The sequence below is a fragment of the Dermochelys coriacea genome, chromosome 3 (assembly GCF_009764565.3).
Source record: "Dermochelys coriacea isolate rDerCor1 chromosome 3, rDerCor1.pri.v4, whole genome shotgun sequence".
NCBI lineage: Eukaryota > Metazoa > Chordata > Testudines > Dermochelyidae > Dermochelys > Dermochelys coriacea.
In genome coordinates this window covers 201,077,464-201,104,683 of record NC_050070.1, presented here as the reverse complement: position 1 = coordinate 201,104,683, position 27,220 = coordinate 201,077,464, and the positions used below count along the sequence as shown (strand labels likewise).

The 27,220-nt window shown below is 43.7% G+C and overlaps 1 protein-coding gene across 2 annotated transcripts in view; it reads left to right on the top strand.

The window, feature by feature from the left end:
- Nucleotides 1-433: 433 nt before the first annotated feature.
- Nucleotides 434-27,220, top strand: part of SNAP25 (synaptosome associated protein 25) — a 92,422-nt gene continuing 65,635 nt past the window's right edge. Inside the window, exon 1 of one of the 2 annotated variants that reach the window (XM_038396950.2) lies at nt 434-843. The gene's annotated coding sequence lies outside the window, so the exon portion shown is untranslated. The remainder of the gene's footprint in view (nt 844-27,220) is intronic. The other variant, XM_038396951.2, reaches the window with a different exon arrangement.

Genomic DNA, 27,220 nt, shown 5'->3' with positions numbered 1-27,220 from the left:
AATAAATAATACCTTGTTTCTCTTGGAACGGATTAACCATTTTTATCCCTGCTGGGGGTGGATTTGTTTTAATCGATGATGTCCCCCCCCAGAAACGATCAACTATGCCGTGTGTCTTTAAATCTGGTTATTTGGTTGGTTTTGCGTTGAGGGGAAAACATGATCAGATTAATACACAGAGACCCCCTGACACGATGCTCTGAAAAAAGAAGAAGAAATCCCACACAAAAATAGCAGCCCACGTAGATTGGCCATATATGGAGTACCAGAGACTTCACAGGGATACCCTCTTCGGACCACCCCTTTGGCGAAAACAAATCACTACTGCATACTCTCTCTGCCTTCCCCCTCCAAAAAAAATGATTAAAGCAAAGCTTCGCTCAGCAGCCTCCCCCCCGCGCGCACACACAATCACACCCTCCCCCCCCCCCCCAGAAAACCAGCGGCTGCATGCTGCACATGGATGATCACAGCCCATCACATGGTTGCTGAGCTAATTCTGGGGCCAGTTGTCTCTGGCGTCTTCTTACTAACTGGAGGGGAAATGCAAAGGATTGCAGTGGAGTAGCAGCATCTGACGACTCAGGCTCCCACAGACTACTCTCACCCCCCCCACCGCGCCCCCCGCCCCGCTTCCTCTCTTCCCCCCACCCCCTGATAGATGTCTATTAAAAGCTGCTGACGTGGGAAGGGACGGCCATCTTTGATGAGGGCACAGCTTCCGATCCATTGAAGAAGGAGGCTTGGGGAGGGTCAGGAGCGACTGTCCTTCCCTCCCAGCCGCAGCCCAGGGGCTGAGAACCCGCCGCCGGGCTGCCGACACCGGACTTTGCGGAAGCCAAGGTAGGGGCGTGCGCCTGGGCAGAGCCCTTTGTTTCCTGCCTAGAGCCCCAGGCACGGGGGCAGGCAGAGCTGCTGCAGGCTGGGAGGAGCGCGGTAACCTCCACACCAGGTTATTTCTGCCCGCGGGAGGGGAGCGGGGAACGACTTGTAAAGCCCTGTTTTCCTGGGATTGATTGTGGCACCCAAGGGGCTATGGAGCTGGCTTTTCTGCACTGGGGGGACAGGAGAGCAAATAGCTGTTGCATTAACCCCCCCCCCCTCCGCCCCCTTGGGGAATAAGGAGGAGGTTGCGCCTCTGTTTCCCTGGGGTCAGCAGCCTCCATCCCCGGTCGGCCGCCCTGGGCACAGGGCAGCAGCGTGGGGGTCAGCACCGGGGACAGCGGCGCTGGCCCGCGGCCGCAGAGCCCGGTTCAGCACCTCGGAGAGCGACAGAGGCCGGTCTGTGGAGCTCAGCACCCGGGACAGCGGCGCTGGCAGGGGGCCGGGGGGGGGCACCGGTGCGGCGTTGGGAGACCGCGCTGGCGGGGTGCAAGGGGAGCAGCGTCCCTGTGACATACGCTGCAAAGTGCTGGGGGGGAGGGCCCTCACCCGCCCGTCCACACCCACCTCTACAGCTGCAGGCTTTGTGTGTGTGTGGAGGGGGGGGGGATGTGCCCATCCGGATCTTATTAATACCTTCCTCTGCCGCCAGCAGCCCCGCAACTGATCCGTTTGCCCAAATCAATTGCTCGCCAGTTTCCCTTCCTCCACCCCCTTCGGCCCCCCACGCCCCCTTTCCCGCCCCCCCCTTCTGAATCCAGCAGTACCTGCCTTCCTCCCCACACAGGGGCATGCATGCCGAGCCGTGCCCGGGGGGCCCCATCACATGGGTGTGCGCGCCCACGCGTGTGACTCCGGGCTGTTCGCTTGTCCTTGGTGCACTCCTGCACTGAACGGCGTGAATGGCTAATCCGGGGTTCAAACCAGGGACCGGGCAGTAGTTGTGGTTTGCAGATGTCCCCGGTTCCCCTGTGTCCTGCGGCTCTAACACCTGGGGAGGCGGGACACTGAGCTAACAGCTCGGGAGGGGCTAGTCCGTGAGCCACCCGCGGTGCCTCCCCGCGGGGCTAGGGGCTGTACACCTGCCAGTGGGGATCTGACCGAGACACCCCGGGCTGTTCGCCCCCTTTCCGGGAGAGCCGCTCGCTGCAGTTTCACTAAGGGGCTCCTCAGCCCCATGCCCCCATTTGGGCTGCTGCAGAGCCAGAGTCCCTCCCACACCGGAGCGCTGGGGCAAATCCATTGTCTTGTTCGAGGCGCGAGGGCGCCCATTGAAATATGAATTTACCCCCCCCCACACACACACACACACCCCGAAGGAGGGGAAGGGGGGAGTCCAAGCTGTACCCTGTGCCCCGGTGCCTGGGCACTGCAGAGCTCGGCTAGCAAAGCGTGCCAGCTTATGTAACCTATTTGCTGGCCTGCCCGGGCATGGCCTGGGGTGGCTGCAGCCCAAACCCGGCCATGCCCCGCGGCGGGGGGGGGGGGAGAGACACAGCCCCAGGGCCCGTTGCAAGGGACGTGGGTAACGTTGCAAGGAGGGGGGGGGGCTAAGCAAGGGGGCTTGTCCGCAGGGCAGGAGAAAGCAGCGGGTGTGCAACGCCGGTGAAACTTCCTAGGGCTGCTCTCCCGCCGCACGGCCCGGCCGCTCTCTGGCCGAGCTGCGTCAAAGGACCGCTCCTGCAGCGCGGCTGCCGCCTTCCCGGGCCGCTTCCCGGGGCAGCGCGCGGCTGGGTCGGCTCCAGGCGCGTAGGAGGGACGCGCGGGGGGGACTCTGCAGTGGCAGGGGGCGGGGATGGTCACGTTTTTAAGGGCACGCTCGGGGAGCGTCTCTCTCCACCCCCCCCACTCCCCCCCCCGGACTGCTCGTCACGTTGCCTGGACTCCTGCAGAGGTGGATGTCCCCAATCTCCTGGGGGGGGGGGGGGTCAGAGACTGGCTGAGAGGGGGGAGCCCACCGGAGAAAGCCACCATCCCAGGCAGAGGTGCAGGAACTAGGGGGGCTGCCGCACCCCCTGGCTTGAAGTGGTTTCCATCATATGGCAGGGTTCGCGGTTTGGTTCAATGGCTCTCAGCACCTGCCCCCCCTCCCCCAAATTATTCCAGCGCCCTTGATCCCATGTTCATCACGCTTGCCAGCCTCTTTACAGTCAGTGGCGGCTGTCAGGCAGGATCGGGGCCAGATTAACCTTTTGTGGGCCCGGCACCAAACATATCTGTGGGTCCCCATGGGGGCAATGGAACATGGCATGGGGGAGGGGGAGGTCGGTCCCCCGGAGCGAGGGGCCAGCCAGGGGCATGGCATGGCAGGGGCGGCCCCGCTTCCCCCAGCCCAGTGCAAGGACACTATTTACAAACCGGCAGTTGCCAGACGCACAATGGCCCACCTGGCCCTGGGCTGCCAGCCTGCCCTTTCCCCATGCTGAGCCCATGCTGCACAACACAGATGCCTGCCCAACACTGGACCCCGCTCATCCCCCCCTCCCCCAATTCCCTATGACCAGAGCCCCCACAGACTCACTATGCCCAGCATCCTGGCTGAGCTCCCTCCGAACCCACTTGCCTGGAGGGGCTCAGCCAAGCCCCCCACACTGCCTCCCCAAATTGGCTGAGACTGGCCAGGTTTCTGCACCAGTCCCAGACGGCTCAGCTCCGGGGAGACAGGTGGGCCCCCCCAGGTGGTGGGAAGCAGAGACTGCCTGGAGCTGGAGGTGCACTTGGGTCCTGCCAGGAGGCAGAGAGAAACCGGCGGGTGGGGTCAGGGGGTGAAGAGGAGCCCTTGGCCAGCGGGCAGGCCAAGAGGAGCAAGTGGAGGGGGACTCAGTGGGCTGGCAGGGTCTTGGGGTGCAGTGGAAACAGAACAGGCCGAGGCCCCTTCTGAGCATGGGCCCGGCTCCGTGGCGTCACTGGTGCCATTGTAAACCTGGCACTGGGCAGGCTATGCTGGCGATGTGGGAGATCAAAGAGCGCTGCTAGGAGGCAAGGAGAGCCCCCTCCCTCTTTTACCCTGGGCTTGCTCCAGCCTTTGGACAAATGCAGGATCTGGCAGGAAATTGCCCACATCCTGGCTGGGTTCTGTCTGCTGCCTGAACTGGGTGGGTGGCACTGGCACTAACAGGACTGGCACTGGCACTAACTAATTGGCTTTGCTCTCCACTCCAGGTTGGACATGCTCCAGCCTAGTTTTATGCAGAGCAGGCAGGGCTTGGAAACGTACCTGCCAAAGGGTGAGGGAGGAGTGCTGCTTTGCCAGTGCCTTGCAGGGAAGGTAATTTTCCAGGGCTTAATTTGTGCCAGAAGGGCTGAGCCCTGGCACCTCTGGGCTTGGCAGTTCATAGCCCCTCTCTCCCCACAGCACCTCTGGGTGGCAGTTCATAGCCCCTGCATCTCTGGGCTTGCCACCTCAGTTATGAAAGTAAAAAAATTGCTTGAGCCCCTGAACCTAATTGCTTGAGATGCTGGGCACCTCTTTCATTACAAATTAAGCACTGTAATTTTTCCCTGCTGGTCAGTGCCAAAGGTAGAAAATGTGGCTCAAACTTCAGTGCTGACATGGGGGTAGTTTCGTCCTTCACTGGCACTGTGACTGGCTGGGAGCTGTGGTTGGCAGGGTAGAATGACACGACTGAAGCCCCTTCATGGCAAGGGCTGGGAGTCCAGAAAGTCTGTTCAGGGGCCATGGGATATGTGTGACTACCAGGAAGGGGAGGACAAGACTGCAGTGTGCTTAGCGGGGAACACACCACTCAACAGAGAGAAAAGGAGTAAAAACGAGCAAAAGAAGGAGAACAGGAAAGGCAAAAGGAGTTAGGAGAGAGAGGAGAAGGGGAAGGGAGAAACGAAAGGGTTGCCTCTCTGAAGAGGGTCAGGAATTCAGTCCCGGGCTGGGTTATACTTGAAGTCCACAAACTGGTTCTAACACCTTTCCGCAGAGTCCCACCAGCTGCTTTTCCTGTCTTTTTGTGCCCGAATCATATTTCAAAATACTTAGCCAGGTGCTAGAAAAAAATGGTTGGAAAATCTTTCAGTAGTACTGCGTGTCTTTAAAGAAACCCCAGACTCCTAAGATCAAGTGCATTAACTGAGAAGGAAGAAGATGCTGCAGTAGAAGTGTGTGGGGCTGGGAGGTGGACAATCTCTCCCTCTGCCTGCCTGGTCCCAAATATTTGGCAACCTCTTTTTGTGACATTAGGGGAAGGAATTTCTTCAGAACACAAAATACTAGTATCAATGCGGATCTAAATCAAACGGGGTGGGGGGTGGGGTGGGATGGGTAAAATATGAGAGTTACGATGCAGACAGATGGTCTTATTATTTATTCAGAGACAAGAGAGCATCATTTCTGGAGTTTCAAGGGACTCTTGCAGTCCACCTTTAAAAGACAGAGCTGCCAAAATAGAGTTCCACAGTGTCCCATCCCATTGCCAAGAGATGCAGGCTGTGAAAATTAGAATGAAGCCTTTTTTTTTGGTACCTCTGCATAGTGCAGACAGAGGTCAGCCAGGAGGACATTCCCTGCATATTCAATGACTAAGATGACTCGGGAGAATCAGTTTGTAAAGGGACGACAGACACACCTCCAAAAAAAAAAAAAAAGAAAGAAATAGATGGCCAGATGTTTCAAAGGTGCTGAACTCTGTTTGCAGCTCCCATCAAACTCCATGAGAACTCTAGGGGCCTAGCACCTTGAAGAAATCAGATCAATATTATTTAACTTACTGTGTCAACTGGAGCAAATATAAGGGTGGGCTTTTCAAAAGTAGTTAGTATTAGCCTAAGGCAGTTGCCACTGGGAGTTTTACCATTAATTTCAGTGGGACAGAGCTAGTCCGATGCTGAGTCCTCTTGAAAATATCACCCGGAGGACTTTCTCTTAAATGAGAAAAAGAACTGATTTTTTTTTCAGAGGGGCTCCCTTAAAAACGTGAGTCAACATGCAGCTGTAGATTTAAGCCGTAAGGACTTGATCCAAAGCCTTTCAAAGTCAATGGAAAGTCTCCCACTGACTTAAATGAGCTTTGGATCTAGCCCATAACACTGTATTGTTAAGGCAAATTAAGCCTGGTCTACATGCAGCTTTTGTGCTGCTTTAACTATATCTAAATTTAGGGGACTCAGCTATATCAATATAAGCACCTTTATACTAGTAAAACTGCATCCATGCTAAGGGGTTGTACCTCTTGAACTGTTTCTTCACCAATATAGATATAAAGTGGTACAAAAAATGTGCATAGTCCAACCTGTAGAAAATAAAATCTTTCTCTATAAAAAAGATGAAAAAATTTTAATAGACTATTTTATTTTTACTAATAAGGTGCAGCCAATGCATAGTAACTAGGACTATGGCTCCTTTTTAATTAAAACCTCTTTTAGGGTCTGATCCTGCACCATGGAGGTCAATGGGAAGTTTGCCATTAATTTCAGTGGGAGCAGGGTCAATTCTTATAGAACCAAGTTAGGACTGGAAATTTTTTTTTACAATTTGCTAATCATTTCTCTTCCAGTTGAGCCCAGGAACATAAGACATTTCAGAGAAAGAAGAAGCTATGCAGCTAATTAGTTTAGCCCACACCTCTTATTTAGCAATTGTACCCCTCTAAATATTTTCAGTTGAATTTCTGCCTTATTTCTCTGTAATATTATATAAAATAGTTGCTCCTTGATCATTTAATCCCTGATTTAGCAAAACACTTAAGCACATTATTAACTTCAAGCACGTCTTTAAATCCTGTGAACTAAGAGTATGCTAAAATTAAGCATGTGCTTAAGTGCTTTGCTGTGTCGGTGCCTTATTTCTGTTATTTGTAGCCGATTCCCTTTGGGCCTGATGCTGCAGTATTTGCCTGGGCACAATTCCCATTCAGATCAGTGAATTGTTGGCTACACAGGAGTACACGGCTAGACACTTTATTCACTAGAGAGATCACCAACATTCTTTTAGTGTCTGTCTCTACTTTATCTTAAACAAAACCCTTTTTAAAGGAACACCTTACCAGCAGTGTAACACAAGTAATAATAGCAATATTACTTTCATAGAGCATCTTTCATCTTAAAGATTTATGAGCTGCTCTAAAGATAGCGGACAAGATACCTCCCACTCAGTCACTCCAGATTCTCATTGGTGTAATTCCACAGTTGTCAGCAGAGTGAGTCTGGATTTACACTAAGTATAGAAATTTATGTACAAGACGCATTGCTTCACCCACTGCTGAAATGCATACCCCACTGGGGACACTAGAGCTAGCATGCCTACTCTTAAGCAGTCAGGTGTCATCTTCCATGGCCAGAAATTGTCAAAAACATAGCTTAGCAAAGCACTCATCCATCTATAGCCACCTTCCTTTCATCCCTAACTGATATCACCCCAATGTGCCCCCAAGTTTCATAACCTTCTGTTTCTGACTTATTGGCCTTGCAGTTGAAACTGCTGCATTGCACTGCAGCAAGAGCTTTCCTAAAGTGCACATCCATTATATTCATAGATTTATCCCATCAACTCCCGCTTGTTCCTTTATCCCAAAGTACTTACTCATGTTTTTCTTTTTGGTGAAGTCTATACTTAATCGGACCACAACTTTCGATACCTTGCCCTGTCTCATTATTTCTAGCATTTTCCTCCATGACTAAGTCAAATTTATAGGACTGGAAGTTACTGGCCCTCTCCTGATCTTGGATGATGGTAGCTATTCTCCATAGCTAAGATGGCAGGACCCTTGCATTATCAGTGCTATTTTTGTCTCCTTTCTTATCATAAAGCATTTTTAAATGTCTGTTTTAAAGTTTTTCCTTTGTCTTTGCCACTTTCCTTTAGCATTTTGGAATGGAACTCTATTTTGGCCTGAAGAATGTAATTATGTTAATTTCCTAATCACCTTTTCAGTCGTGAGCATGGCTGTCTGCAACAATAATCAAATAGGGATCAATGGACGTTATAATGAAATGTCAAATCTGAGTTCAAATGTCAAGGGAGCTTTAAATCGATGGTCTAAAGAGAAAAGAGATTTTGCAGTGTACTAGGGGTCTGATCCAAAGCATATTGCAATAATTGGAAAAACTCCCCTTGACTTCAGTGGACTTTGGATGAGGTCCTAAATGATAAGGCCATCAAGATTTTGACTTCTTAATGATGAGAGCAGGGGATGGACAGGTATCAAAAAGATACCATTCCCAAGTGCAGCATTTTACTGATTGAATACATTATCCCAATGGAAACTGTGCACACCATTCATCTTTACAACAGGGCTTTGTTGCACATTTTAGCAATTTAAATTTTAAAAGGGCCAACAGAATGATCTGTGTATGCGTCATCTGAAATGTATTGTTATGCTGTAGTCCTAAAAAGAATAACATTTATTAAAGCTTTCTAGCTTTTCTTCATTAGTAATGTTAGATATGATATCTCATTTTATGCAAGAAAGGAGGTCGGATTCTAATCCAAATGAAAAAAAGAGGCACAAAGTAATTAATCACAGATGTTTCACTGTTCCTTTGGAAGCTGAATGCTCATTTGGCATTGACCAAACTGGCTATTCTGGCCACGTACTTGGGAAGCACTTAGGTTTTTGGTTATTCTTTTATTGTTGTTTCAAGCTATGGTTAGTTATTGGGCCAGATCATCAGCTAGGGTAGCTTAACAGAGCTCAAATTGATCGACAGTCTGGCCACAACATTATTTTTCAGTCAATAGCTGCTGTTGAGTTTTAAATGAATTGGTAGTTTAGTCATAGGCTTGGAGGCCCAGACTTTTCAAGGTATTTCCTTGGGAGTTGAGCACCTATACACCTTTAAAAATCCGGTCCTAAAATCCTACTCTTTTTGCATTAATATTTTCATGAAGTTGAAGTTTCAAATATTATTCTTTAACAGAAAGATTTGAAAAAGTTTATATTTCTTATAAATAGTGATGATGATGATGGTAGGAAGAAGATGACGATGAAGAAATATACACACCTGTACTGATTAATAAAATTATAATTCAGTTTTGGGTTCTGCTGCAGACTTGTGGTACATGATATCAGCAGAACTTTTTAATGAGGTTAACAGCGATGAGCCAGATTCAGTTCTGTTACTGATGTGAATCCATCTGAGTTTCAGCTGATGCCGCTGGATTTACCCAAATGTTCAGAAGGTCAGAATCAGAGACAAGAATCTGGCCCTAGTACTCTATAAATATATGCATACACAAGTAAATCTGTTCCTCTAGAAAGTGTAATGCATTTTGATTCCATATGGTGTCTTTCCATGTCAGTTTATTAGTCCTGTCTAATCTTCAGTTTTGCCTTTTTTTCTTTATCAAGGATATTTGACAAATATCTTCTAAACTTCAGTCCATATCGCTGTCACATTACCAGATCTATTAAAAAAATACATTTAACCCTTTAACTCCCACCATTTCTCATTCTACCAGCAGCGTGACTCAGCTGTTGGTGGGCTAAAGTAGAAAAAATGAATCATTGAATACATTTCTAACAGGAAGCAAGGGAATTGATACTTTATATGTATATTTTTATAATTATAGTTTTCCTTGTGTTTTTAATATGGCAAAATTATGGTGCCCTAAATATACTGGTAAAGGCAATATTATAATTATCATAGTTCTGTATAATTGCTAATAACAAAACTGTGTTTTCTAGCCCGTGATTACAGAAGGATGTTTCACATATGTGATTTTTTACATTTTACACTGCATGATTTGCCATTTCTTGCTCAAAAACCTACCAATTAACAGGGAGGTGCATATTACTGCTAAAAACACTACAGAAGCACTTCATATATTTTAACAAGTATTCTACAGAGCATTTGCTAGGGCATATTTGTAGTTCTATGCTGATTGCTTTAATCTAATACCATAATAGCCTGATTCTGCAAAGTGCTGAGTGCTTCATGAGGGATGGTGTACACCTTCAGTTCTCACAGAGTCTGACCCAAAGCTCATAGAAGTCAACAGAAACACCCCCGTGGGCTTCAGTGGGCTTTGGATCAGGCTCCTAGATATCAGGGTGGGATATGTTCTAAAGGCTCTCAGTACTACCATTCTTTATAATGTTTGTGGATCTGAAATACTTTTAAATTAGAAGAAATTCTGGGGAATGTTTCTATGGTTATGATATGAGTGTTCCCAAACATGTCATTTTATTTGTTCTCATACAAATAAATCAATCATTTGTAGAATAGGTGAATTGCTTGTTTTAATTACCTCCCCCTCTCCCCCAAGGAAATCTCAGTTTATAATGATGCCGGTACACATGCCAATTTATCGTTCTGCTTATAATATGTGTTTGCTTGACCTACAGTAGAAATCTATTTGAACAGAACTGAACTGTCAAAAACTGAATGACTATTCATAGATGGATGTTTTAAAACAAAAAAAATTGAACATTATGGATTTCTACTGTAAATTAAACAAATACATGCCTTTTTACCTGCTATATGCCATGTGTATCCCAACAGACTCAAGGGTTAAGATACATTATATTCAAATGTTGCTCATATACTTAACCTCTTTTAAAGGAAAGCTGCTGCAAACTGTTTCCTGAAAAATGTTTTAGTTGCATCTACAGGATTAATTTGTATTCTGCTTTGCCTTGTTTTTTGTCAGTATTAATATTTTAGGTCCAATCCTGCTTTCATTTCTATCAGTAAGAATTTTGCCTATTACTTCAAAGGCAAATAGGATAAGATCCTTTCTTCAGAAAGCAGGGCATTGAACTTGATCAGCTGGTGAGAGTACTTCAGAAATATACCCGACATCTGTCAAAGCTCAGAGTTTGGTTCTTGAACTATCCAGTATATTACAAATCATGTGAAGAGTGATATTTTGTTCTTAATTTATTAAACACAAACATCTCTCTTTGCAATAGTGTGTTCTTGAAGGAAATGCAGGCAACAAAATTGCTATTAAAATAAATTTGGGCCTACGTGTACCAACTATTTTGTTATAGGAACCCTAGTCTAGCGATTAAGGCATAAGACTGGCACTCCGGAAATCTAAATTCAGATCTAGGTCTGCCACAGGCTAGTTGCGTGTGACCTCGGACAAGTTACTTTGACTCTCTACGCCTCATTTCCCGCATCTGTAAAAATGAGAATAATGGCCTACATTTTCAAAAAGTGATTTTGTTTTGGGTGCCTCCCTTTTTGGCACCCTACTTGAGACATTTTAAAGGGGACTGATTTTCAGAAAGTGCAGCTGATACGTCTTCTGAAAATCTGGCCCCTTTATTTGTCTCAAGTTGGGAACCCAAAAGTTGAGACACCCAGAAGATTTAGCCACTTTTGAAAATGTTGGAAGGTGCAATAGCAAGACAAAGTATTTTTATTAAACATTGCTAGGAATGTATTATATTTATGGTAGCACAAGGAAAAATTAATGGGGGAAGGGAAAAATAGGATGAACCATGTATGGGTCTGATTCTGATCTTACTCTGGTATATATCAGGAGTAATGCCACTAATGTAAATGGAGTTACAATGGTGTTAAACCCATGTGTGTAAGAACAGAATCAGGACCTATGGATCCAGCCCTGACTAACTGACACAGTGCAAATTCCAAATTGAGAACACTAAAGTTAAATATACAACTTGAAATTTTCTTTGTGTGAGCATATGAGCTTAACATTTACTTTCTGCAAGTATTCATACACGTGACACGCCAATGTTTGAAGGCTCTCAGAAAGCAAACCTAAAAGGTGTGTGAACGCAAATCAAAATGCACTATTGAATTGCAGCAAATATCCACCAGAAAAAGTTCCCACTATTTGCTCGCCTGTATGAAAATGATTGAAATATACACATTGTCTCTGCATAGCATTTTCAGGGATTTCTTTTAAATCTTTACCATTAAGAAGTTGGTCCGATGAAAGATAGCACCTCACCCACCTTCTCTCTTTAGCATTAAGAAACGTTTTGTTAGGTTCTGCCATCCACTTCTGCCCTGGCTGAAAAACATTTCTGTCTCCTATCATAAGAGGGTGTATTAAAGACGGACTGGATGGTTCTCAGATGTGGTAGCTTTTGTTGGGGAATTTGTTGGGGAATGTCAATTTAGTACATTTCTGAGACAAGTATGTCAGGGAAAAGACAGTGGGGAAAAAAACCCTTAAGGCTTTGAGAATGTGCTGAGTATAATTTAAAATGCTATATAGACAACTTCTTTAACGTAACACAGTAGGGACAGCTCAGTGCATCTTTAAAGTTATTTTCTTTTTTAGCAGGGGATTTTGCAGTCACCAGATCTTCTAGTCGTTCGTTTCTCCATGATTGACTGTTCTTAATACTATGAGGTGGTTGTTCTGGGAGCAGGTAGCTTACTTTCACAGGTCATGCATCTGTTCTGAAAATCATTTGCTGAATGTGAATATGCTACACAAAGCTATTTAACAGGTTAATGACTAAAAGGCAAAAGGGCTGCATGGACAGTGAAGTGGATGTTCATTACTGTAGTACCTGAATGGTCAGATTAGCCCCCGGGGCATTTAATGCTAGTATATTAAGCTGCCTGGCAGATGGCAGTGTGTTATAGAACAGGCTAGTGGCACTTCAGGTTCTCAGAGGGCATCAGCTCTGTGCCCCTTTTGTTTCTTGAAAATGTAAGGCAAAAAGCTACCCTCTTTTCTACAGTGCTTTACTCCTGTTCATGTCAGTAAGGGAGTCACACACATAAGAAGAGAAGGACTCGTGGATCCAAGGGGAGAAATTTAAATAATGCACAGCATTTTTATATGATCAAAGCACTGTACAGATGTTAACTAACTAATCCTTCTAGTGGCCCTGTGAGGTACAGTTACTAGGATTGCCCCTATTTTACAGATAGGGAAACTGAGACAGAGAGGTACAGTGACTTTCCAAGGCCATAGGGTGTTTAAGTGGCAGAACCTGTAGTACAATTCAGGCGTGCCTGAATCTCAACCCTGTACTCTTTTCTCCAGACCATGTCGCTGTGATAGTAGTAAGCACTGATGGTGTGGTAGCACCCAACAGTTCCAAATAGGATCAGGGGCCCTATTGTGTTTGATGCTGTTCATAGAAAAGACAATCCCTGCCCTGAGGGCCTTGCAGTGTAAAGGCACAAGCAGACGAAGGGTAGCAAATGGGGACACACTGTACAACCAAATGAGTCTGGTGACAAATTGTCTCAGGTTTGTTAGTTCTATGAATTGCAGTCATTCTTTTGGTTGGGTTGGGCTTGGTTTGATTGGGTATGACCCCCACCTTTCTGTTTTACCCAGAGATTTAAAAATCCATAAAAATGTCATCATGGTTGACAGTTAATTGTGTTACATTGTACATGCCATGATATTATTTGTAATTTTAATAAACTTGTTACCTGTGTTAGAGGATCTTGCATCTTGGACGTAGGCTGTGGGAGGTGGAAACGGTGTTTGGTAGTCTAGATTTTTTTTGTTAATTACTTTTGGAGGAGGAAATTAAGCTGTTTTTTTTTCAGATGGTTAGAAAAAGTATTCTCCTGATCTTTTCCAAAATACATTCCTTATGCCAAGTTACACCTTCCACCTCAACTGGTAGATGGGGGACTTGCATGTCGTACTTGAGAGCCAGCTACTGGACTTTTCTTCTCTCTTGGCTAGATGTTTTATGTACTGGCTCTCTCCTCTAATGTACTGGACCTCAGCAATTAATTCCACTTCTGTCTTGATTACTCTATTTCTCTCTGACATCCTCTCTGCTCATTTCTCACATACAGAAGATCCTTTTGTCGAGGTTCCTTTGTTCCATGGATTAGGCACTGACCTCTCTGCTTGCCCCAGGATTCATTCTTCCATGTTACCTTCCATTTCTTCTTCAGATCCACTCCTATGCTTTATTTAACCCCACTGCTCTTCTCTGCATCATCCATTACCTTGATCATTACCTTCTTCCTTACCAAGTTGATTCTGGAGTCCTGTTATTCTTTGGTATTTCTCAAAATGTCCTCCTGAGGCTTTTCTTGTATTGCCCAGTTCTCCTACAAAAAAAAAAAAGTAGCTTTCAGAAGCTCTCTTCTTTAACTGAGAGAAACAGCTAGAAGACATCTCATTGCACAGCACCATGGGACTGAGAAAAAGAACATGGGAAGAATGTTGCTGCTATAGTGATTAAAGGCAAGATTTTCAAAGCACTCAGTATTGGTCTAACTGCTTCCATTGCAATCAAATTCCCATTGGCTTTAATAGGAGCAGAGTTAGGCCAGCACTTCTTAGCCCTGATCTACACTGGCGGTGGGTGTCGACCTAAGATACGCAACTTCAGCTACACGAATAGCATAGCTGAAGTCGGCATATCTTAGGTCGACTTACCTGGCCGGGAGGATGTTGGCGAGTGGACCACTGCCGCTCCCCCGTCGACTCCACTTCAGCCTCTCATGAGCTGGAATTTCGGAGTGGATGGGGAGCATGTTCAGGAATCGATTTATCATGTCTAGACGAGATGAGACAAATCGATCCCCAGTAGATCAATCACTATCCGCCAATCCTGCAGGTAGTGAAGACCTGCCCTTAGCGTATGCACAATGTGGCACGTGACCAGGATTCATCACTGAATTTGGTCTGCTGGTTGGATCATTAGCTTCCCCATCCCAGGCCGGGTACTGATGGTGAGTGTGATGTCAACGCTGATCCCTGCCACCCAGGCGAGTTCTGAGAAATTCTGAAAATCCCACCTCAAAGTCTTATTATTCATCTCCCAATCACCTAGCAAGGCATCCAGATTGTAAACAGCAAGAGACAAGGACAAAGAAATCTTCTTGTGCTGACTGTATCTTTACATGCTAATTGCTCCCGCTACATATAATGCATGCGTGATGACAATTACTAGTTGTATGTTATGAATATAGTTTCTAAATGGCTAGTGTTTTGTTGGTTGCTAGCAACCTGGCTTCAGTGTTTAAATTACTCTTGGTTAAATTACTATGGTTAAATAAGGAGTAGTGTTTGGGTTACAAACTTCCTAGGTTACTGTGGTTAAATTTTGTATATTATTTTGCTTGGTAGGTTTTTTTTATTATTATTCATTCTGGCCTTTTTCCCTTCTAGACTAATTTGCCACATATCCTGAGTAAAAAATTTTAGCCAAATTTTTAGCCAACACCAAATCCACCTCTTAATTGGTTTGCCCATTGCTTTGCATGCAGAATAAGACATGCATTCCATTTGGATCTACAGAACCTGGATCTGGACATGCAGAATGAGCAGCTGGAAGCCCACCTATCTAGTTTGCTTTTGCATGTGACTATGTGCAGACCCAAATCTGTGCATGCCTATTTTGGCAGATGCAATCAGCTGGATCCACAAATTTGGAGGCTGGGGCTATCCTGCTGTTTGGTGCATGCATGTTCCATTTGTAACAAAAATATTCCAGGGAAATTTTCCAAAACCTCCTTTTTTGGACACAAGTATGTAATCTGTCTGCCACTCAGAACTCCCATGGACTTCACTGGGAGTTCCATAAGGAGGATGCTTGCAGGAATCAGTACTTAATGTCTGATAAGGTACATATATAAGCTGTTGATTTTTAAAGGTAATCCCTGCTTGCTTGGAGAGGCACTCTGTCACCCCCTAGAAATTGATTAGCCTGCTACAGCCTTGGCTAAGAAAATGCACCATTTAGCTCCAGAGGTCCCAGGTTTGATCCCCATTACCAACGTCACTGTGTGGGTTGGCATTAAAAGAGGTTTTAAACTGGATTATTTTCTCCTGGGAAAGGCACGAGTACATTCTTGCCGTATCTTTAAGGTAGAATGCACATTTATGGAGCTCCGATGCTGATCATCTGCCTCCACTGTCGCTGTCTGTTTATCCATCTTTCAAATGATCAGTCTTGAGAATGCCATGCCAGTATCTGAACACACAAGTTTGACAGTCTGTCCATAATGAATGTAGCCATTTTTCCCTGTGAATTCCTCTCCCTCTACATGGAAGTGTCTGGTGCTACCTGTTTGGGATCAGAGTCTATTAAATAGTGCCACTTTTGTCCCTGATGCAATACATAAGTCTGCATTTTACAGTGATTGTTTCTTTTTAGAAGGTTTGGAGAAGACTTTGATCCGTTCACTGAGGAACACACCAATGTTGTCACTGTTGCCAGAGAACATTTTTACTGATAACATGAAGTGCTTTCTCTTGTCTGAGTCAGAGATGTACAATGTTTTGGCTGTGCAATAGTTCTTTCCTTCCAAATTCAGCTGTTGCATTTCTTGGTCACTGTGTCCTATTCCAGTGAAAGCAGATGGTTGTGACTCTTGTTCAGAGCAACTATCACATTCCCTTTGCTTGTTTTTTTTTCTTTTTCTTCCATCCACTGCCCATACAATCCTTTCCATGTTTCCTGGTTTTGGTACATTTCCTGAGCACCTTATTCGGGGAGATTCCAGGGCACTAGATTACCATAATCCAGCCTGTTCACTGAAGGTGCAATACTATACCCTACAATTAATATTATTCTAATAGGGCCCAGGATAATTTGCTTTAGGAAACTGATATTGTTCCAAAAAATTAGGCGCTATGTATACTTCGTAAAAATAATCTTTAGCACTTGAATTTCTGGCAGTGGAGCCTCCAAAAGGTATTAATCTATTAGGGTGTATAGGGCTCTCCCCCATTGGGTCTGATTTTAGCTTCAATTCTGGTTTAATCAGAGTCCTCTACTTTAGCTCAGCAACAAAATCTGGGGTCACCATCACTCAGCCATATTCCTAAATAGGTCTTATATTTGCTCTCTATAAATATATCAAAGGGATAAATACAGGAGAGGGATTATTTAACCTCAGCACCAATGTGGACACAAGAACAAATGGGTATAAACTGGCCACCAGGAAGTTTAGACTTGAAATTAGAAGAAGGTTTCTAACCATCAGAGGAGTAAAGTTTTGGAATAGCCTTCCAAGGGAAGCAGTGGGGCAAAAGACCTATCTGGCTTTAAGATTAAACTCAATAAATTTATGGAGGAGATGGTATGATGGGATAATGTGATTTTGGTAATTAATTCATCTTTAAATATTCAGGATAAATAGGCCTAATCCCCTGAGATGGGATATTAGATGGATGGGATCCGAGTTACCCAGGAAAGAATTTTCTGTAGTATCTGGCTGGTGAATCTTGCCCATATGCTCAGGGTTTAGCTGATCGCCATATTTGGGGTCGGGAAGAAATTTTCCTCCAGGGCAGATTGGAAGAGGCCCTGGAGGTTTTTCGCCTTCCTCTGTAGCATGAGGCACGGGTCACTTGAGGGAGGCTTCTCTGCTCCTTGAAGACTTTAAACTACAATTTGAGGACTTCAATAGCTCAGACATAGGTGAGGTTTTTTGTAGGAGTGGGTGGGTGAGATTCTGTGGCCTGCGCTGTGCAGGAGGTCGGACTAGATGATCAGAATGGTCCCTTCTGACCTTAGTATCTATGAATCTAAAAATATCTACTCTCTTCAAAGGGGTGCGGTCCAACTCCCACTGATGTCAATAGAAGGATTCCTGTTGATTTCAGTGGGTGTTTTTTTGGGCATTAGGCAATTAGCTTTGCAAAGCATTTTTGTGGCCTGGTAGGATGAATCTGACATCCCTTGAGACTGGCTTCCTAAACTGGCCAGTGCACTGACCAACAGGGAGTCCTAATTGGCCAGATGCTTGTAAACTCTCACTGCTTCCAGAATTTCTTTTCCTTAGCTCTAAACCTTACAGAGCCTACAAGGCAGAGTCCCAAGGCCTTTCTGCTAAACATGATCTCCACAGGGCTATGCATCTGTCAACACAAAGATTCCCCACTGCTCTGTTAGAGATGGTAATATGGCATTCAGGCCTGTATATTTGCCTGAAATAGAATTTTGGGGTTTGTTTACCCGTTTGACTTTTGATATTCTTATATCCTTACTAACAAATGTGAACAAAGAACAAAGACACTGTGTGTTGCTTCTACCCAACCAGATGGGTTAGTATAATGAGAAGACTCTGAGAGGTGTCTCGGAAGCACTATGCATCTTGAGGCTACTTGTGGGATGGTGCAGAGTATAGATCACCCCTTGCTCAGGGCTATGCCTAAAGGCATAAACTACAGCATAGTTGGCAGATTTAAACAAAATACAGCTACACGACTGCATGACATCAAGTTTCCCCATCTGTGAATTAGCCCCTTGTGCCATTAGTTTTTGGCACAGCTAGAACCAACTTACATATACATGGATGTCTGCAGGAAGCCAATGTTTGCAGAGTACAGCCATTGTATAATAGCAGCGTAGCTGTTTCTTTAACAGAGAGAGAGACCGGTGAGTGAAGTGGTAAATATTGCCATCTACTCCTTGGAAATGCATATTTCCTATGCAGCTCTCAGTCAGGAAATCAAAGTGAGTCACCATTTGTAATTGTCACAAGGGAAAGATTGGACTTTGTCTTTAACTGAAAAAGTAAATGAGATGGTATCTATTTGGGAAAAGAATTATATTTCAAAGGATGCATACATAGATATCTGTACAGAATCCTGGATGTGTTTTGGGAAAATGCTGTGAATTAAAGTGTTACTTCAGTGGAAACCATGATACAAAATGAAGGGGAATAAAAAGTGCATAGAACTGAGGTGATCACATAAAGCTGCGCTGGTAAGCAGTTACAGTGTCGTTCCATTAGAGAAGATGATAGCTATTTGGAAGATTATGTTTAGTAGAGACCTTGTGACTCTGACTTCTAGGCTGTTAAAGACTATTTGTGAGACTAACTGTGCAGCAGTGCTCCTCCCTCTCCCCCACGCCACGTAACCCAAACCACAAACCGGCGCCCCTACCTAGTGCCACAGTCCCATGTGGCTGAAGTAAGCAAGGCAGCAACCCGAAAGCGAAAGGAAAAATCAAACCCAAAGTAGGCTTTTAAGCTCTTTATCAGCAGTGTGCTCATGCACAGAGAAGAGGATTGCACACCTGAGAGCCAATCACCCTCTCCAGCGGGAAATTAAAAATATAATTTTTAAAAAAGTGGAAGGCCTCCCCTCCCGCCCCTCAGGAAACACCCCAAAACAATCAATGAGCAAATATAGGCACAATAGAGCAATTACACAAAGAAAGAAGCCAAAATCCGCTTACTGTGAATGGGCTTAGCAACATTCTGAGTCGGAGGGGATTGACAATCTCCCAATGCAGGTTCCTTTGCAGCCTTTACATTCCAGTCAGCTGTGATAAGGAAGATAGGCCTGGGATGCTGGCAGTTTGTTTCAGACTTGTTAGTAGGTTGTCTCACTAAGAATTAATTTCACAGCAACGCTGAGAATCAAGAGCAATTGATTAGCAGTAATTCGAGCTGGCTGAAAAAAGGTAACTATTTCATGACAAATTAAAAAAAAAATCCATTCGATTTTTTCCATGAAATTGTTCATTTTTCAATGCAAAATGCAAAATGATTGTTTCCCTTTTTTTTCCCGCAAAATTTCCAAAACATTTCATTTTGGCTGGAAAAACAATGTTTTCTCTCTCCTTTTTTACTTGTTTGTCTTGTTTTCAGTGGAAAAAATAAATAAAAGTGAGAGAAGGTGGGGAGTGGGAGAACTCTTGTCGTTTATTTTCCACTGGAAAAGGGGAAACAAGAAAAAATACCAATTTTTTTCATTTTGTATTTTTATTAAAATGGAGGCATTTTGAACAAATAAATAGTTTGCAAACATTTTGATTTTTGTCAAGGCAGTATTTTCAATCATTTCGATGAGCTTTAAAATTTTGACCTGCTCTAATAGTAACTAAATGGCTCACCATGATCATTATCGGTCAGATTATGATGACTTTATTCACATTGAATAGTATCTCCATTGAGTAGTTAATGAGTGGTGTTACTTGTGGAATTAAATGCCACCTAATATGAGTAAGGATATTAGAATCTGGCTTTATAGTAACAACCAGGATTGTTACTTTTAATAAAATGGATAGTATTTGTATAATAGGTTTACTCCTAACTATAAGAGATAATGGATGTTCTTTTTCCACTCCGTGGTGACACCAAGCATCATATCCCTTGTCTCAGTCCCAAATACCAATGCACATGTGCTAAGAGCAGTTGCATTTTGCTCAGGCAGTGGGCTTTGGCAGTTGGAAGACTAGGAACAAATTGTACCCATTTTCCATCAGCGAGAGGTATATTTCCAAGTCTGCTCTCACAGCCAGGTGACCTCCTCCATGTATTAGTGAGATATACTGCTTGACTGGCATGCCGTCAGAACATACACACACAATTTTTTAAAAAGCAGTAGATATTTTTTCATTATGATTCGGTATTTAGGGCTAGCTCCTCAGGTGGCGTAATTCAGTGTAGTTACATTGCAGTCAAAGGAGCTACACCAATTTATACCAGCTGAGGATCTGACCCATTTAGTTTACAAAAAAACAGATAGAAGAAAAGGAAAAACGTACAGGAGGTGATCTAGTAGTTTTAGCTCAAGATGCAAGAACAAAAGACAGGCTGCTCCTCCTTTATAAAGAAAGCTCAGTATGTACCTGGAATGGGTACTGTAAAAGGAATAATTACAATTGCATTGAGAATACTTCTACACATATACTCACACTCACAAGCAAAGGGCCAGCACACATCCGTGCAAAACCACTGAAGTCAAGGGAGCTATCCTGGTGAACTGCTGAGGATCTGGCCCCAAAAATGCATAAATACATACATACATACATTGACCTGAAGGAGGCAGAAAAAAAAAGTTTGATTACACACTTCAGGTGAAACCCTGACTCTGTTGGACTCAATGGGGGGTTGCCATTGACTTCAGTGCAGCCACGATTCCTGCCTTCATGTCTGAGTGAGAAGTTGCTCAGGATATCATTCTGAAATGGCTGAATATGAATGAATCACTCCTGATTAATCAGCTGTTAAGAAGTAGTATTAAGTAGGGGGTGAGTTAGCCAATTTGCTTATCAGCAACTCAGTAACCACATGACCATCTGAAGAGAGATACTTAAGGCATGACTCAGCTTTCGAAGTGGGAGAATAATTAGCAGTGAAATGTTTATGTAGTGAATTTTTCCCTCTATTCTGGTTCATGAATTGCCTGCCACCAGATCATGATTTTCTCAGACTTACTTGTTAGTCAAACTTATTTGCTGAGTAATTTCTGCAAATATTTTTTGGTCCTCAGATTGTCCATTGCACATATTCAAAATTCGAGCTGTGTTGCCTACTTTTAATGGTACATGAAAGTCACATGACATGTTTCGGTTCCCTGATTGGATGACAGTAACTCTTAGAATCAGGTTGCTGGTGCAAAAGCTCCTTGTTACTGTAACAGTGTGGCCTTCCCCTTTTAGGGGCCAGAGGCCTGGGGCTGCCCCAGCACTGTTCAATCAGCTCCACTGGTGCCACAATTAGCTGTATCCCTGCCTGACTAGGACGGAGTGAGGAGGTCAGGTGTTAGTATGGTGAGCATCTGGGCCTCCTAATAAAAAAGACTTACAAGAACACAGAAGGAAGTTGAGGAGGAACCACAGGAGGTGCCTGGAATCCTGTGGAAGACCCTGGAGCAGGATGCAGAAGTGGGGCTGAGACAGTCAGGGCTCTATCCCAGAGCCCAGAAGGGGCTGGGAACTGAGCCCAGAGAGTGGGCTGAAGGGGAGTCCAAGGGGGTGAAAGACTCTTTATTTGTGTGAACTTTTGGTTAGACTTCTGTTATCTGGGCGGGGGTTAGAACTAGATGTGACTTAGCTGCAGGGCTAACTCATGGACAGAAATAGGCCATCAGAGACCAAAGAAGCAATCAGCAGGGGGTGTTAGTGGCAAGCCCCCTGCAATGCCATGCACTAATGCCAGGGGGCATTAAGGCCATGAGTGGAACCGTTTACAGTTACGAATTCCAAATTTGCTTTCCAGGAATATTCTCCAATGGTCACTTCAAATTTGCTGTTTCTACAAACATACCTGCCAGCAAACTTACTCACTAGAACTTTCATTGGAAGCAAAAAACACAAGGGATGTGAATCTCGCATTATTTAGAGTCATCAGATGATTCCATTAAAAATAATATTGCAATTGCAGGAAAGTATCTTGGTCATATTCTCCCATATGAGGATACCAAGCCCCATTCTGCAAAAATAGCAATAGTCTCTTGAGATGCGGCCACCAGAGTACCACCCTGAACAAGAAAAGATATTGAGGATGATGATTTACCTGTTAAGATTATACCATGTCTTGCAGGAGTTTTAGCATCACTAAGAGATCTCCAAAAGGAAGATCACAGCACAACGAGGCCTGGTCTGCGCTTAAAATTTAGGTTGATTAGAATAATACCTGATTAAAATTTACTATTAGCTCAAAAACCACCTGGCTAACCAAGGGATGTTGACCATAAAAGATATTATTGAACAGACAGTTTTAGCCTCCTTCACATATCTTCATGATAAATACCAGCTGCCAACAGAGCAAGGTCCTTTTTGCAATAAGCTTTGACTCAAAATTATGAAGGAGCTGGGGAATTGTTGGCAGGCCACAAATAACATCCTATGTGAAGTGCAACTTAAAAAGTATGCTAGCCAGAAACATTTTGTGGGCAACGTATGCAAGTGGCTGAACTCCTTGATTTATCCTATTGACTATCCCATAAAATACAAATGGAGGTAGAAGCTAACCATCTCCATTTCCTCTGATGGGTGGGACAATGTATGACACAACATATACAGGTTTCAGAGGGGTAGCCGTGTTAGTCTGTACCAATAAAAACAATGAGGAGTCCTTGTGGCACCTTAGAGGCTAACAAATGTATTTAGAATCATAAAATATCAGGGTCAGAAAGGACCTCAAGAGATCATCTTGCCCTAGATCCATAAATGGCCCCCTCAAGGATTGAACTGACAACCCTGGGTTTAGCAGGCCAATGCTCAAACCACTGAGCTATCCCTTCCCACCCAAGGCATGGCCTTTCATGGGCTAGAACCCATTTCATCAGATGCATGGCGTGAATTAGGCCTGAATAAAGACTGGGAGTGGCTGAGTCACTGCAAAAAGTAATTTTCACTCTGTTGATATTCACCCCTTCTTGTCAACGGTTGGGAATAGGCCACATCCATCCTGATTGAATTGGCCTTGTTAGCACTGATCCTCCACTTGGTAAGGTAACTCCCATCTTTTCATGTCCTGTATATTTGTATCTGCTTACTGTATTTTCCACTCCATGCATCTGATGAAGTGGGTTATAGCTGGGTGACCAGATGACAAGAACAAAATACTGGGATACATGGTGGGGGGGCAGCCACAGGCTCACCCCCCACCAGGGCCGGCTCTAGGTTTTTTTGCCGCTCCAAGCAAAAAAAAAAAAAAAATAAAAAGCCGGAGTGCCGTGGAAGCAAAATATCGGGACAAATGACGTCCCAACCATACATCGGTCAGGACGCAAGATGAACAACTAAATATCGGGACAGTCCCGATTTTATCGGGACATCTGGTCACCCTAGTTATAGCCCTCAAAAGCTTATGCCCAAATAAATTTGTTAGTCTCTAAGGTGCCACAAGGACTCCTCATTGTTTTTACAATATATACAGAACATCCTGTTCTCTGTTTTTGCATTTCTTTCAGAACAAAATTCTAAATAGATATTACTGGACTCCTGAGTGTTCGCATACAGATGGATTCACCCCGCATAGAAAATGTTAGAGATATTACAGCCCTAATGTAACCTGTCTCATATAGTCTTTGAATGTCAAAGTATATCCACATTTGGGAAGGAAATATGTGGTGCTCCATCTAAGGAGACTGGGGTCAGGATTTCCCCCATGTTTGTGTTTTGGGGATTCTAAAAGATCTATTCTGTTTGAATCATGCCAGGAAATGGATTGCTGCAGAACATATAGTGGCTGAAAGAGTCATTTTATGAAAATGGTAATCTGCTATTCCCCCCGCCATTGTTTGATTGGCTAATTGCGCATGGAAAAACTGACATTAATCTGTAGAGGCACAAGATCCAGCTACGAAGACACTTGGTCTTTCATGAAAGCATTACAAACTGAGTCCAGGTAGACTGGGCTTCTGATGCTTCTCCCTTCTTTTCTTTTGGTGGGCATTGGTAGGGAATTATTTTTCATAATGTGCTGGAGTATTTATATCTGAATATTTCATACTGTGTTATTGTTACAGCTGAACTCCTGTTGCATTTTCTTTGTTATTATATTTGAATCTGTCGGTATCGATATATTAAAACTTCTGAAAAATAAAATATAATATCTTTATGTCACCATAGCTATGTTCACAGGTAGGAAAAATCCACACCCCCATGCAATGGAAGAATGCTTCCTCGTTTGGTGTTTCCACAGCCACAGAACTACCCTTTCTGTCAGTGTAGGCTCCATCTATGCTCTAGAGTTATGTTGGCATAGCTACAGTGCAGGCCCGTTGCTATACAGGTTGAACCTCTCTAGTCCAGCACCCTCGGGACCTGACCGGTGCCGAACCAGAGAATTTGCCGAACCACGGGAGGTCAATATGTAGTGAGCAGGTCTCTTTATTTTTATCTCGCTGAGGTGAATAAATGGAACAACGCTTGCAATGCCGCCAAGCCAAGGCTTACTGACTCTCTTCATAGCAAAGTGGTAGTGTTGAGACACAATTTTACTGTATTGCCACAAGGAAATAAGTAGATAAAGCATAAAAAACATAAAATAAAATCATGCTGGACCACGGATGTTGCCAGACCAGAGAATTTCAACCTGTACTATGATGTAAACAGAGCTGGACAAAAAATGAAAAACTGATGAAAAAAATTAAAATTTGGAAGTTCTTTTTATTTTGGAACCTTCATAGGAGACATTTATAAATCTTGTTTAGCATTTTTTCCATATCTTTTCATAATTTTAATTGAAAACATTGACATTTAGAATAGGTGGTGTGGGAGAGGGGATTTTTGGCAAACAAAAAAGTCAAATGTTTTATAGCATGTTTTAATTTACAACATTATGAAAATATATTGGGTAAAAAGAATGTATATTTTGTTAAAAAATAATTGATAGTGGTGATTTTGGAATCTCATTTTGAAAAAGGAGACCATTTTTCAATGATCAAATTTTTTGTTTGAAAAATTTCCACCGGTTCAGATGGATGAATCCTATCTAGGACTTGGGGTGGAAGGTGTACTGCAAGAAGAGAAGCCAGTGGTTCATATATCCAAGTCACTATGCATAAATTGCAAAAGAGATGTTCAGCTGTACACATTTTTCTTAGTATGTGCAAGGGGGGAAGTTACATAGGCCACACATGACCACATGTCTTTGGTGGCAATCATGCAAACATAAATGGTGGAAGTTCCCAGAAAGCTAAAAAGAATGGTGAAATGCAATGCTGTAGTTAAACACAGACCAGGAAAGGATTATCAGTTGCTGATACCTTAAGCAGATTGTCTCTAACAGGGCAGGACAATATGGAGGAGTCCTTTGAGGAGCTAATTAATTGGTCTAACAGGTTACTTGTGTTGGACCAGAAACTGACATAACTACGGTGTGCCACTAAGCAAGACCCCATTTGTCCACATTGCTGGAAAATATCCTGGCTGGCCAAAAGGAAAACATTAATAAATATCATGGCTTTTGAACCTGGGGGTCATAGGCACGTCCAGGGGGGGTTACAAGCATCTTTCGTGCCTCTATGGCTATGTCAAGATTCCTTCCCCACTCTGAACTCTAGGATACAGATGTGGGGACCTGCATAAAAAACCCCCAAAGCTTATTTTTACCAGCTTAGGTTAAAACTTCCCCAAGGTACAAACTATTTTATCTTTTGTCCCTGGACTTTATTGCTACCACCACCAAGCATCTAACAAATATAACCGGGAAAGAGCCCGCTTGGAAACATCTGTCCCCACAAAATCCCCCCAAGCCCTACACCCCCTTTCCTGGGGAAGGCTTGATAAAAATCCTCACCAATTTGCATAGGTGAACACAGACCCAAACACTTGGATCTTAAGAACAATGAAAAAGCAATCAGGTTCTTAAAAGAGAATTTTAATTAAAGAAAAAGTAAAAGAATCACTTCTGTAAAATCAGGATGGTAAATACCTTACAGGGTAATCAGATTCAAAACATAGAGAATCCCTCTAGGCAAAACCTTAAGTTACAAAAAGACACAAAAACAGGAATATACATTCCATTCAGCACAACTTATTTTATCAGCCATTTAAACAAAACAGAATCTCATGCATATCTAACTAGATTGCTTATTAACCCTTTACAAGAGTTCTGACCTGCATTCCTGCTCTGGTCCCAGCAAAAGACACAGACAGACAGAGAGAAGCATTTGTTTCCCCCCACCAGCTTTTTTAAAGTATCTTGTCTCCTCATTGGTCATTTTGGTCAGGTGCCAGTGAGGTTATCTTTAGCTTCTTAACCCTTTACAGGTGAAAGGATTTTTCCTCTGGCCAGGAAGGATTTAAAGGTGGTTAGCCTTCCCTTTATATTTATGACAGGCTAAATACAGAGGGAACCTCAAAACTTGTTTCTTTTGTAACATGGGAGGTGGATAGTATGGAAAAGGCTGAGAACTGTTGATCATTTCCACAGTGACAGAGTACGAGTCATCCCATAAGTAGAAAATTGTTATGGAGGATTTGATTTTTAAAGGTCCAAGGCTCAGAAGTCTGTGATCACCAAGACTGAACATGACAGAGAGGCACATGAGGCTAGAGAAGTACACATAGAGGGCCAGAGATGGGTTGATAGGGGCTGTGTGAATGCAAGAATTAAAGGTGAGATCCACCAATTCAAGCACTGTAATAGGAACGCTGCTGGGCCTTCTCTCTCCCCCAGGAAGGAGAGAAGGTATGCATGCAGAATGCTAATAGTCACTAGAACTGTTGCAGCCAAATTACACATGCTGAATTCCTATCTGGTACAGATGGACACTGGCGGAACGTTCAGATGTAACTGTGGACATTTGCTCACATCACAGGAAATCAATCCATTTCCTTTGTGATTATAACTCAAGAAGCTCTATTTCCAGACCAGATGTCAGTTTTCTTAACCATTTTACAAACACATTTGACCATGCCTGAAGTTTTGCTGCCCAAAATTCACAAAGAAACCAAAGGACAGACAAGCACAGTTGGATGCTACCTGAGCTGGCTCTATTGTAAAATTAACATTTTGTAATTAAATTAATATTGGAATAATATAAGATGTTAAATAGTGATGTTCTGAAATACTCAGTAGAGAGAAATGTCAAGCTATACAGCATGTTTTCTTTTTCTTTCTCTGAGAAAGGGGAGTGATATTATTCTCACCAGATGGCGTTATTACAGATCATTTTGCTAGTTCTGTTTATGTGCAGGAGTAAGAGTTAGCTCTTGGAGGAATGTTTATTCCCAGGCAAGCAAACAAAATGAGGCGAACTCTCTGCTCATCTTAATTT